Source organism: Arachis ipaensis, chromosome B02 (genome assembly GCF_000816755.2).
Source record: "Arachis ipaensis cultivar K30076 chromosome B02, Araip1.1, whole genome shotgun sequence".
NCBI classification, from domain to species: Eukaryota; Viridiplantae; Streptophyta; class Magnoliopsida; order Fabales; family Fabaceae; genus Arachis; species Arachis ipaensis.
In genome coordinates, this window is record NC_029786.2 from 90,266,029 (window position 1) to 90,278,418 (window position 12,390).

Here is a 12,390-nt window from a genome sequence, read left to right on the forward strand (position 1 = left end):
AAAGTAGTTTATAAAATCTAATTTTTAAAACATGACTTTTTAAAAGTTATAATATTTATGTTTGGTAAATTAAATTAAAAATAGCTTTCAGTAAACACAAGCAATAACTATTACAGTCACAAAAAAAAAAGCAATAACTATTACGTTTGGTAAAATAGTTTTTAAAATTTAAAAATACTATAATAGACATAAACGTAAGCATTAAATTTGAAAATTAGTTAACGTTATATTAGACTTTTAAATTTTGAAAAGCACAAACCAACTTTGAAAAGATCAATTTTAAGTGTTTTTAAAAATATCCCGATTTTTTAAAAGCTGCAAGCACAAATACATGGTCTTTTGATTTACCAAACACAAAATGAGGAGTTTGAGCTTTTAAAAAATACAAACACCTCTTTGAAAAATTTTATCAAACCAACCAGTGCAATATAACCTACATCCCATATTCATCACAATAATCGTAGAATTTTTACTATAATTTTCAACAACTACAAATACCAATTTTTTAGGATTCTTCTTAATCATATCAAAGAACTCACAAACTTCTAACCAAGCTTGTTTTGGCTAAGCTTCCTAGCCTAGACCTCAATACTAAGTGCTTTTCTTACTTAGCAAAAGAAATCTCTCAGTCTCATAACACAAAATAAAAAATTACATCAAAAGAGTTTGACATAATCTATGATTTTTTCTCCAAGTTTAATTTTTTTTTGTCTTTTCTTTCAATGGCTTTTACTAATACTTCATTAGTATGTCTTTTTCCATTGAAACAAAAAAAGATAAACTAAAAAAACTAAATATTCAACGTAACAACATAAAAAAAGAAGATAGGTATAGTAAGTATGCTATAAAAATCAGATGTAAACTCTCTCTCCTTCCTTACTTCACATATTAGTTGGATGCCCTTCTAATATAAGTACATTGCTTGCAAAAATTAAAGATGTCCTAAGTGATAATTTCTGTACAAGGACGGATCGTGGTTGTCTTTCTCCTTCAAAATTAGAGTGCAGTGGTAGAGATAATGAAGGTGCAAAATATGATGCGGACACAAGATGGCAGTAATAGAGAATTATGGTTGTGTTATCCTTGTTGTCTTTATTGCTTTCTTTTTATTGGTGGGCATTTGTCCTTGGTTGTATTACTCAAATCAACACTATTGATTCTTTAATTTTGACTCAAAAAATTTTATCTTATACCTTTCATTTTAATTTGAAAAAAAAATATTTTTCTTCTCTTTTTTTTAATTATTGTAACAATTCATACTAACTTCAAAGAGCTATTTTATTTGCATATTTTGGTTAACATAGCTGCAACACTTTTTTTTTTTAACCAAATCAATATTTTAATTTTGTCTTTAGCTCTAATATTTTCCATTTTAACTCCATCACTTATATGATGAAAAGGTTTTGATGCGAACAAAAAGTGAACCACCTTTTCTTTGATTTTTCTTCTTTTTTTTTTGGTTAACCCCTCTACAATTATCATCCAAAATAATTCTTAAACTAGTTTGGGGCAAATCTAAAAAGTAATATCCCATCTCCTACTCCAGACTTTTTCTGGCTAACCAATCTGCTGCAACGTGTTGGATTCTTACTTGCCAATCTTTGCTTAGCCAAAACTTAATATTCCTTATGAGATTGTTGAAATGAGAAGGCTTTCCATTTCTCCTTCCAATACTATCAATTACTCCCTTTGAATCAGACTCCAATATAACTCGCCTGCAACCTAATTTCCAAATAGTTTGAAGACCGTGGAGCACTCCCCATAATTCCGCCTGAAAAGTTGTACAATTTTCCAAATTTGCACAAAAACCAGCCACCCAACGACCTAATTCATTTCTAATTACCCCACCACAAGCTGCTAGACCCAGGTTTCCGGCAGAAGACCTGTCTGTATTAATCTTAAGCCAACCAGCATCAGGAGGTTCCCATCCTATGTTCACATTCATCACCTTAGGGACCAGTCTCATCAAATTCCTTCTTTCAAAGGATTCTTCAATCAACTTGATCTGGGATTCAATAACCGGCCAAGGTGAATTGGGTGTGTTGGACGACTATTAAAAATTTTCTGATTTCTCCATCTCCATAACCACCAGCAAGTGACTATGAACTTGATTATCCAAGAAGTTTGGTTATTGCGTGTGGCCGATTTCAAAGGTTAGGTTCCATCTGATCCAGACCTCGAAAGGAGCTCTAAAGAATTCCTGGAGATAGGAAGGGTGGATGATTGAAGATCATACTCTGGAAGCTGAGGGAAAATCTCTTAAAATGTGAATTTGAGTTTCCTCAGTCCTGTAGCATTTATGGCAGTAAGGAGATGCCCCAAAAATTCTAGCCTTTCTTTGCGCTGTCATTAACTTCTTGTGCACTACCATCCACATGAAGTACTTGATTTTCTGAGGACCCTTCCATCCCCATATAATGGCCCACACCGCATTCTGGGGTTCATTGATGTTGGCTAGCTTATAGTAAGCACTTGCCACTAAATACTCTCCACAATTGGTTAGTTTCCATATGATTTTATCCTCTCCTAATTCATGCATAGAGGGATGTACTGTTCCAATTTTTCTGACAATATCCTCTAGAAGGAATTTTTGAAGAAGAACCCAGTCCCAATCCTGGTCTTGCGTGGTAGCTTCTGCTATTATGAGATTTCTCATGTGCGAAGGGATTGCGATCAAGGCTTTCTGTTCCAATTCCCTCTCTCCTTCCACCCACTCATCTTTCCACAATTTGATTTTTACTCCATCCCCAATCGAAAAGAAAATATTTTAGGTAAAAGAACTCCAGCATTTTGAGAGGTTTTTCCAGAACCCTGAGTCCATCGATTTGCATTCAACTGAATGGATGAGATTGTGTCCCCTACCATATTTTCCATAGAGAACTTTTGCCCGTAATGTTTCTTTCTCTGTGATTAGTCTCTACCAAATCTTGCCCATGAAGACTTCGTTTATCAAAATCAAGTTATGAAACCCCAATCCTTCTAACCTTTTTGGTTTGCATAAAGTGCTCTACCCTACATTGTGGTATTTACGTTCTCCCTGTTTTTCTCCCTAGATGAACTGCCTCTGCATCTTTTCCACCTCATGACACACACCTTTGGGGAGCTGGCAGTGCATCATGCAATAATTTAAGGAGGGTGAGATAACGGATTGAGCCAAAGTTACTCTTCCTGCAAAGATAAGGCAATTTGCCTTCCAACCACTAAATTTATTTTTCAATCTGTCTATAGCTCCCTTGAAGTTCTCTTTCATTATCTTCCCATTGGTTATCATTGCCCCTAAGTATTTTTTGAGGCTGGGCATGTCTTTAAAATCACTTGTTCTTGTAATGTCTTCCCTCAGGCTTTGCTCAACATTCTTTGAAAAAATCACTGAGGTCTTCGCTGCATTAACCTTTAACCCTGAGGCCTGGCAGAATTACTCTTAGGTGTAAAGGAGTTTGTTCAATTGATTCTTGGATGCCTCAGCAAATAGAAGCACATCATCTGCAAAGAGCAGATGGGAGATAGAGGGCCCATCCTTTCCTGCCCTTAAGGGTATCTAATTCCAAGCAATAACTTCTCCTTCAATAAGGTGAGAAAATTTCTCCATTGCAATGACAAAAAGATAAGGGAACATTGGGTCCTCCTGTCTGATCCCCCTGGTAGGTGTGAACTGATCTATTTTGCAGCCATTCCATAAGAGTTTGTAGGTGACAGTCGTAATGCATGCCATAATTAAATTCTTGAAATGCTCACTTAACCTAAATTCTTCAAGGCATTTTTCAATGAAGCTCCATCATAGTTTATCGTACGCTTTTTCGAAATCAATTTTTATTGCCATGAATTTTCTTTTTCCTCTCATTCTCCTCATGTTGTGACTGAGCTCTTTAGCTATAATGACATTATCATGAATAATTCTGCCAGACACAAAACTTGATTGGTTTGGTGAAATTCGGTTAGCTAGCATAGGCTTAAGTTTAGACACTACAATTTTTGTGATTGTTTTGTAGACCACATTACAAAGAACAATGGGTCGAAACTGTGAAATAAACTCAGGATAGTCATTTTTAGGGATAAGGGAGAGTAGCGTTTGATTTATGTAAGAACCACAACTAATCAACCGGTTAATTAAGTAATTAATATTGCCCAAATTAGGTTCCAAAAAGTTAGAGTGAGAATTTGAGGATTTAAATATGATTTTTGGACTCAGTAGGTCTTTCTGAGTCAAAAAATATATTTTTTACAAAAAACCGTGAAAAATCACAAACCGACAGTCAAACCAGTTGAACCGGTTCAAGTTGCCCGGTGCTGCGCGAGAAAAAGTGAAAACAGTCAAAAACCTTGGAAAAATGTTAGAAATGGAAAACCGAGCATTAATTTTAAAGGTTTGACCCGAAGTTGGGCCAAATGGGCTAAAAACGCTAACGGATTGGACTGGGCCCAAGCCCAACATATAAAAAGTTCATTTAATGAACCCCTTTCAGCAATAATACACACATAACACAACACACTCAGCTGAAAAGGAAAACAGGGAGAGGAGAAGAGAAAACACTATTCACCCATCACTTCAATCCGCGATATCTTGAGCTACGGAGCTCCAATTCGCGTGCCGTCAGCGGCTACGCGAAGCTCTTGATGAGCCCGTTCTTTCTACCTAAGCATTGTGATAAGTTCCTCAAGTTTCTCTGCCCAGTTTTTGTGCCTTTGAGAAATTCGAATTTTTGAATTTTGATTTTGAGTGAAATCTTGTGTTTTGGGTGTTTAGGTACCCTCTAACACTTGATTTCTTGTGGTTTTGGCATCCAAAACTGTTGGGTAAGGTAAGGTCTCTTGGAACCCTTGTGAAATTTTAGTTTTTATGAGCCCTAGGTTGATTAGTGATGCCTTGTGTATATATAGCTTGATTATTGTGAGTTTGGAGCTTATTGGTGCTTGTTGGAGTTACATTGGAAGCTTGGATTATGTTGGAAAGCTTGTTGGTGATTATTGTGGGCTCAATTTTGAGTTTTGGCATATTGGGAATTGGCCAAGGTATGATTTCGGTTTTCTCTATGTAGTATATAATATTTATGGACACTTAGGCTAGTGACCTATAGGATAGGTTTGGAAATTTATATGTTGTTGATGATTGTTTGGGTTGATGATGTATAATGAATTGATGTTGTTGTTGTGGTTAAATGATGAAGTTGAGATATGATGGAATTGGATGAATGAACATTGTTGATTATTAATATGAATCATGGTTGTGTTGATGATGAGAATTGATAGTGATGTAATGATGATTGGTAGATATGTGATAGATGTGATATTGAGGTTGAGAATAATATGTGGAGGAAAATGTGATAAGATTGGTGTAATATGACACAAAGGGTTGATTTTGATGAAAAATGGGAGTTTGGTATTGTTTTGGTTGGATGTGGTTTGAGGATTTTGGAAAATTTGGTAAAGTGTGATTTTTGGTAAAAGTTAGTTTTTTGGTGAACTTTGTCTGATAATAACTTTTGTCTCAATTTTTAAAATTAGTTGAAATTTGTTGGAGATTAAAGCTTATTAAAAACCCTTCAAATCGATATAAAGTTTGTAAAATTTGAGTTTTTGTAGAGGGAGTTATGATCATTCAAAGATTGGTGTAAAAATCTGAAATTTTGCAAAGTTACAGAAGTTGATGATTTCTGGTATGTGCGTACGCACAACCCAGAAAAATTTTAAACCTGTGCGCACACACAGACCTGTGCATACGCACAGGCAGGGAAGGGCGTGCTGTTTGCAGCGCTAGCACAGCTTGTGCACGCACACACCAATGAGAAATTGCAACCTGTGCGTACGCACAGCCCTGTGTGCATGCACACGTTGGGAAGGCCTGTCTGTTAGGGGCGCTAGCACAGCTTGTGCGAGTAAACTGACTTGTGAATTTTGGTACCTATGCGTACGCACACCCTTGTCCGTACGCACACTTTTAAAAATCTTCCTGGGCGTGCGCACGCACATCCCTGTGCAGATGCACACGCCCTGTTTCTCAAATTTAACTTTGTTTTCAACTATTTCACCTTCCTAACAAGATTGTAAGCTTCTATAACACCATTTTAAGAATTTTGGGTTTAATTTTGGGTATGAGAACATGGGAAATGATCTAAGGGTTTTAGTTGATGATTTTTGTGAAAAATTAGAAAACAAAGGATTAGGTCTCGGGTGTACTGAGGATGGTTTGATGGTATGTGAAGGATGATTGATATATGAGATGAGAAATGAGGGACTATTGAGTTCAGAACTTAAGTGTGAATTTACAGTGATTGAGATGAGTCGAGGACACTGAATGAGATGATGGATCCATGTACACTGAAAATGTTTTCTGAAAAACCACTGAAGTACTGATTTGTACTGAGATTATGAGACGCTATGCGCCCGGCAGGGACAGTGGTTAATCCCGCTTACGTTGAGATGTGAGGTCTGAGGCAAGAGTATCCCACCATTTTAAGAATTTTGGGTTTAATTTTGGGTATGAGAACATGGGAAATGATCTAAGGGTTTTAGTTGATGATTTTTGTGAAAAATTAGAAAACGGAGGATTAGGTCTCGGGTGTACTGAGGATGGTTTGATGGCATGTGAAGGATGATTGATATATGAGATGAGAAATGAGGGACTATTGAGTTCGGAACTTAAGTGTGAATTTACAGTGGTTGAGATGAGTCGAGGACACTGAATGAGATGATGGATCCATGTATAATGAAAATGTTTTCTGAAAAACCACTGAAGTACTAATTTGTACTGAGATTATGAGATGCTATGCGCCCGACAGGGACGGTGGTTAATCCCGCCTGTCGAGGTAGCGGCGGCGGCGTAAGGACGGTGGTTAATTCCGCTTACGTTGAGATGTGAGGTCTGAGGCAAGAGTATCCCGCTTGCATCCCTTCGGATCAATAGAACGAGCAGGTGCAAAATCCTGAACAGTGATCCGAGCACTATATCTCGGGGGTTTCCATTGATGATTCCGAAGGGCGACATCTCCATGGAGATGTGTCAGGTTGGCAGTTGAACCGACAATGTGATATCACAGCCAATAGAATAGGCATTCATCATATGCATTTTCTATCTATTTGTATGCTTTGACTACTTGTAATGGTTTGCCTTTTTGTATAACATGCCTATTTGCTATTTGAATTATCTGCCTTACATGCCAATAATTGTGTTTTACTTGCATTGTAATTAATTGTGATTTCTACTGGGATTAAGGAGGTTCGGAAGGTGGTGACGATGGGATCGCATGGAGGATAGGTTGGTGAAGGCTGTGGGACAGCGGTGTTTGGTTAGAATAGAAATCTCCTAAGATAGATTACCCAGTTTGCTTATGCTAAGATTTATATAATTATGCTTATTTGTTTTAGTATGCCTTAAGATTGAATTCTTGTGATGGATATGAAGTCTAGGATTGCCTTTGATGTCCCGAGGTCTTATATCTTACATCACTGGGTACTGTTACCATACTGAGAACCTCTGGTTCTCATACCATATTTCTGTTGTATTTTTCAGATGCAGGTCGCAACCACCTCTGTGAGTTGTTTGGATGGTGACAGAAGCGGAGGATCTTAGATTCTTTTGGAGTCTTTTTTATTTATTTTGCTATACATCTCTCACTTTTGTATTTTGTTTTAGCCTAGAGGCATGTATGGAGAGAACAAAACTTGTATAAGCTATTTTTACTATATGGCTTCATGTATGGTCTGTATATGACTAGCCGGCTTAAACTCTGCGAGCTGTGACTAGATTCTTATGATATACTACTATTATCTTTGCTATATCTTGTCCATACCTTGTGCTTTAAGTTAGTAGCTTCGCTAGTACGTTTGTGCTTTTTAAATCCTGTTTTCAAGCTATATCCTTCATCAGGCTTCTAGATTATAATAATTCTTTCTATATATTATACGTATGAGCTTAGAACTGTCGTAATCTCTAATTAACCTTTACTTTACAACGCGAGGTAAAGCTTACAATTTATCCCTTTGATTTCACTAGGTTGATTCCACAGGCTTATAACAAACCTATTAAAGGAGTCTTTCACCAGTTGTCAATTTTCCTTAAAAAAGATGGCTAGGAATCCATCTTCTCTAGGAGCCTTCAGGGATCATATGCTAGTTACTGCTTTATAGATGTCCAAATAGGAGGGAGTGACAAGAAAAGCTAACCTATGTTGTTCCTCCATCTGAGGGTAGGTAAGAGACGTCTTCAGAAGGGGGTTCTCATTGTTCTCTTCTATGTAAAGGTTCCTATAGAACTCCATAGCTAACATTTTTATTTCCTCCGGGTCCTCACACCAAACTCCATTATCCTTTCTCAGTTTCACTATACGATTCTTCCTTCTCCGAGTTGCTGTCTTGGTATGGTAGTAACGCGTATTTCTGTCTCCATCTACTATCCACTATTGTCTGGATTTTTGCAACTACATCAACTCTTTTTGATCCAGAATACTTTCCAGTTCCTTAGCCAGATTTTCTTCCAGCTCCTCTAAAAAAGGATTTCGACCGTAGGATGGGGCCTTTTAGATACCAGCGATTCTATTTAGAATTCTCCTCTTCTTTTTAAACAAATTCCCGAACACTTGCTTATTCCACTCTTTTAAACTTGTCGTCAGCGGGTATAAGGCCATCGGGAGGGTTTGATTCCCTTTCCAAGATGAAAGAAGGAATGTATTAAACTCAGGTTGTGTTTTCCACATAATTTCATACCTGAAAGGCTTATCCCCTATATCCATTCGCTCCGGATTAAGAATGATCAGAAGAGGATGGTGATCAGAATTTACTCTTGGCAACACCTCCACCCTTGCGTCTCCAAACTCCCTTCTTCATTCCGCATTAGCCAAAGCTCGGTCTAACCTCTTGAAAACTCTATCCATCCCATCCGTTTGGCCTCCCTTCCAAGAAAAATAAGTACCAACATACCTCAGATCTAATAACTTACACTCGTTAATCCAATTTTGGAATCGTCTGCAAGCAGGAGAGTCTGATAAGGCCCCTCCTTTCTTTTCTTGCTCATGTGCAATTTCGTTGAAATCTCCATAAATCAACCATGGGTTATTTATACTTCTAGAAATGATTTTAAGTTTTTTCCAGAGTTCTCTCCTCGGCGCCTCCTGGGGACAGGCATAAATAGCAGAGAGATCCCAAATCCTGCCGTCATATCGAGATTGCCATATGAACAAATTGGTAGCGAGATTCCTTGATTCTAATATTCAGAGAGTCATTATTCCATAATATTCAGATCCCTCCGCTATAGCCAGAGGCTTCTTCTCTATAGCTATATCTAAATTCCAGCGACTTAACAACTTGAGTAGCCCTATCGCCACTACATCTAGGTTCAAAAATCATAGTGATCGTTAGGTTCTTCTGTCTATAAATTTCCTTGAGGGTACGAATTGACGCCTGGTTCGCTATCCCTCGTACATTCTATGCTAGAACTATTATTAGGAAAACCACAAAAAGGTGAACCGAAAACACACAGCCAGACCCTAGCAACGCCTAGCTAGTTACACTGCATCTCCTCTCCCATGATAGGAGGTTCTTCCATTTGGACTTCGACGACATCTTCTTCTTTCTCTTCAATTTTTTTCATCACTTCAGATATTAAATCGGGGTCCAGAGATTCAAAATAAGGTTGACCAGGGTCAGGGGGTTCATTAGGGCCATAGAATTCCAAAGGAGTTTCCTGAATACCATGAGAGAGGGATTGGCTTTCAGGGTTTTTGTTAGCCCAATTTTCATCAAAATAGGCTAGAACGGGTTGGGAAGGGGTAGTTTCAACAGGGGTTAATGGGTTATGGACCTGAGTAGGATGAGTTGGGCTTTTAGATAAGATTTTGGGCTGTTTGCTGGTTTGGTCATTGTTATGAGCAGAAAAAGATCTAGAGGGTTGGGTAGCAGATATTGGGCCAAGATTGGGTCAAGAGTCTTTACCTTTGTGGATCTGCTGCAGCAATGATTTTCCTTTTTTGTCATTTAGCGCTTTTCTTCTTAGGTCTTCCTCGCTATTAAGATTCTTATTCATCATTTGAGGAATATTCTCATTCTCCAATTCCTTTGTCTGCAGTACAGTAAATTTGGAATTCATCCCACTCACCTATGCTTTCCCTCCACCAATTGCACCACTACTTGTACCTTCGCCTACTTTAATCCCTTTTCGTCCACGTGTCTGTCGTTGGAGTAGCATCCACGGACCGTACTCCTCTCCTTTTTCCTTCATGACCTCCTTACCCTTGTTTGAATTTTGGTGGACCAGAATATCCCTACCTTCTTCCTCCTGCTGTGGTACCGAAGGGGCACCAGACCAGCTCTGAACCTGATTTCTCTCACTTTACAGGGCAACTCTCTTTTTCATCTCCCACTCTTCCACATGAGAAACATACTTGATGCAATCCCTCATACTCTATGGAATGGTTCACTCTATTAATCTGGTATTGAGCCACCAATGATTTAGTCAAATCCACCTCCACATAGAGTCTTGCCAATTTTTCTCTTGAAACTACTACTGTGTTGGAATCTATCTTAAGGGTTCGTCCGATAATGTTACCAATCTTTTCTAGAATGGTTCTATTATAGTTCTCAATAGCAAGCCTTGGAAGCCTCACCCAGGCTGCTACAGTATCAATAGTTGCCTTGGTTAGATCAAAGTATGGTTTTCATGGTCTTATTGAGAGATAATGATCTAGAATTTTCCATGGACCTTTCATAAAGGCAAAGTCCAATCCTCTGAGTTAAAAAATCTTACAAGAAAGAACTCACACCCTAGATCAATAACCTCAATGCTACCTCTTTTACCCCATAAAATCTCTAATCTTCTCTTCATCGCTATTAGAGAAATTTTCCTTTCCAAAAGCTTCACAATGAGGGACTCCCACCATTCTTTTCGTATCTCACATTTGATGCTCTCCCCTATGACTAGATTGTAGAGCCCATTTGGAAGTTTCTCAATCATGATCTCCTCATCGTCATCACTTTCCTCTTCCTCCTCCATTGAAATAGAGGCATTTTCCTCTCTAGGTTGCTGCACTTTCATTGCTGCCTGGTCATTCTTTCCAGTCTTCACTATACTTGCAAAGGACTTCTTTGCCCCTTCTGTACCACCCTGCTTTAGTATCTCGACCTGACTGCCTCCACTCTCACCTCATTAGCATCCATCTCCATACCAGCTTCATTTTCCTCCATCTAGTCTTCATGCCTTGGTTGAAGACCAACTTCTCCTGAGAACTCTCCTGTTTCCCCAATTTTTTTGACCTTCTTTTCGGACCTACAATCCTCTTCTCCTTTTGGTTTCTCCCTAGGGTCATAGGATCGGGAAGCTCCCCCCCCTCACATAGCCTCCTCTCATCAGATGGTAGTTGCCTTGTAGTCTGAAAAAGAAAATCTTGTGCTTGAAAAAGATAGTTTACGCCTTTTTTTTCTTTGCATCCATCTCCATACTAGCTTTTTTTATTTTTATTCTGAATTTGTAAAATTTGTAATTGTAATTATTATATACTACGTTTATTATCAAAATTTTGTATAATATAAATTATGATCTTATAAAAAAAGGACAAAATAAATAAAAAATTTATTATAAATAACAATAGAGTCATAAATAATGAAAATTTATAGTCCAAAATAATACTAAATTAAAGAGCACTGGTAATATTAGAAAAATTATAGAATATTTTTTTTGTTTAACATTATAAAATTTATAGTACTCTCTTTTATATTTTTTTATTGTATTTATTTATTTATATAATAAATATTTTTTATATTATTTTCTCTTTTATATTTTTATTTTTTATTGTATTTATTTTATTTATATGATAAATATTTTTTATATTATTTTTGTTAGTATTCTGATTTTGCATGTATATAAAAATAATTATTTAAATTAATGTCTCTTTTAGTAATTTTTTATCTAAAAATGATTTTGAGTAGTATAATCCAAACAACATTTATTTTACTATAATCAATTTTGATATAAAGATTGCCGAATATAAATCATGTTAACCCAAACCTACTTTTCATTAAAATCAATTTTACAAAATCAATTTTATGCAAACTCTTGTTTGCAAACTGTAATCCAAACATACATCCTAAAATTGCAAAATTAACATGAATATGGGTGTTAGAGCATGAACTTTTCTCTTTATCAATTACGAAAAAATAATTAGGTTTTTTAAATAAGTGTTTTATTAAGAATTTTTATAAAAATTTAATTTTAATACACTGTATAAAACAGTTATATATATATTGAAAATAATTTATTTTTATTGATCGTGTAAATAATTATCTAACAAAAACAGATATAATTACACAATTTTATAAAATATTTTACATTATCAATGTATTAAAATTAAATTTTTTTATAAAGGTTCTAAAATTACAAACTTTTAAACTATTAATTTCTTCAAT

The 12,390-nt window shown here is 36.5% G+C and overlaps 1 long non-coding RNA gene across 3 annotated transcripts; it reads left to right on the forward strand.

Annotated features, from left to right (window-relative positions):
* On the forward strand, positions 1,441-7,773 carry LOC110268965. 3 transcript variants are annotated; one of them, XR_002357765.1, is made up of 3 exons: positions 1,441-3,571; positions 4,745-5,010; positions 7,508-7,557. It is a non-coding gene; the product is annotated as an uncharacterized LOC110268965 (long non-coding RNA). The 3 variants fall into 3 exon arrangements; XR_002357766.1 differs by lacking the exon at positions 7,508-7,557 and having other exon boundaries at positions 4,745-4,799; positions 4,879-5,641; XR_002357764.1 differs by lacking the exon at positions 4,745-5,010 and having other exon boundaries at positions 1,442-3,571; positions 7,508-7,773.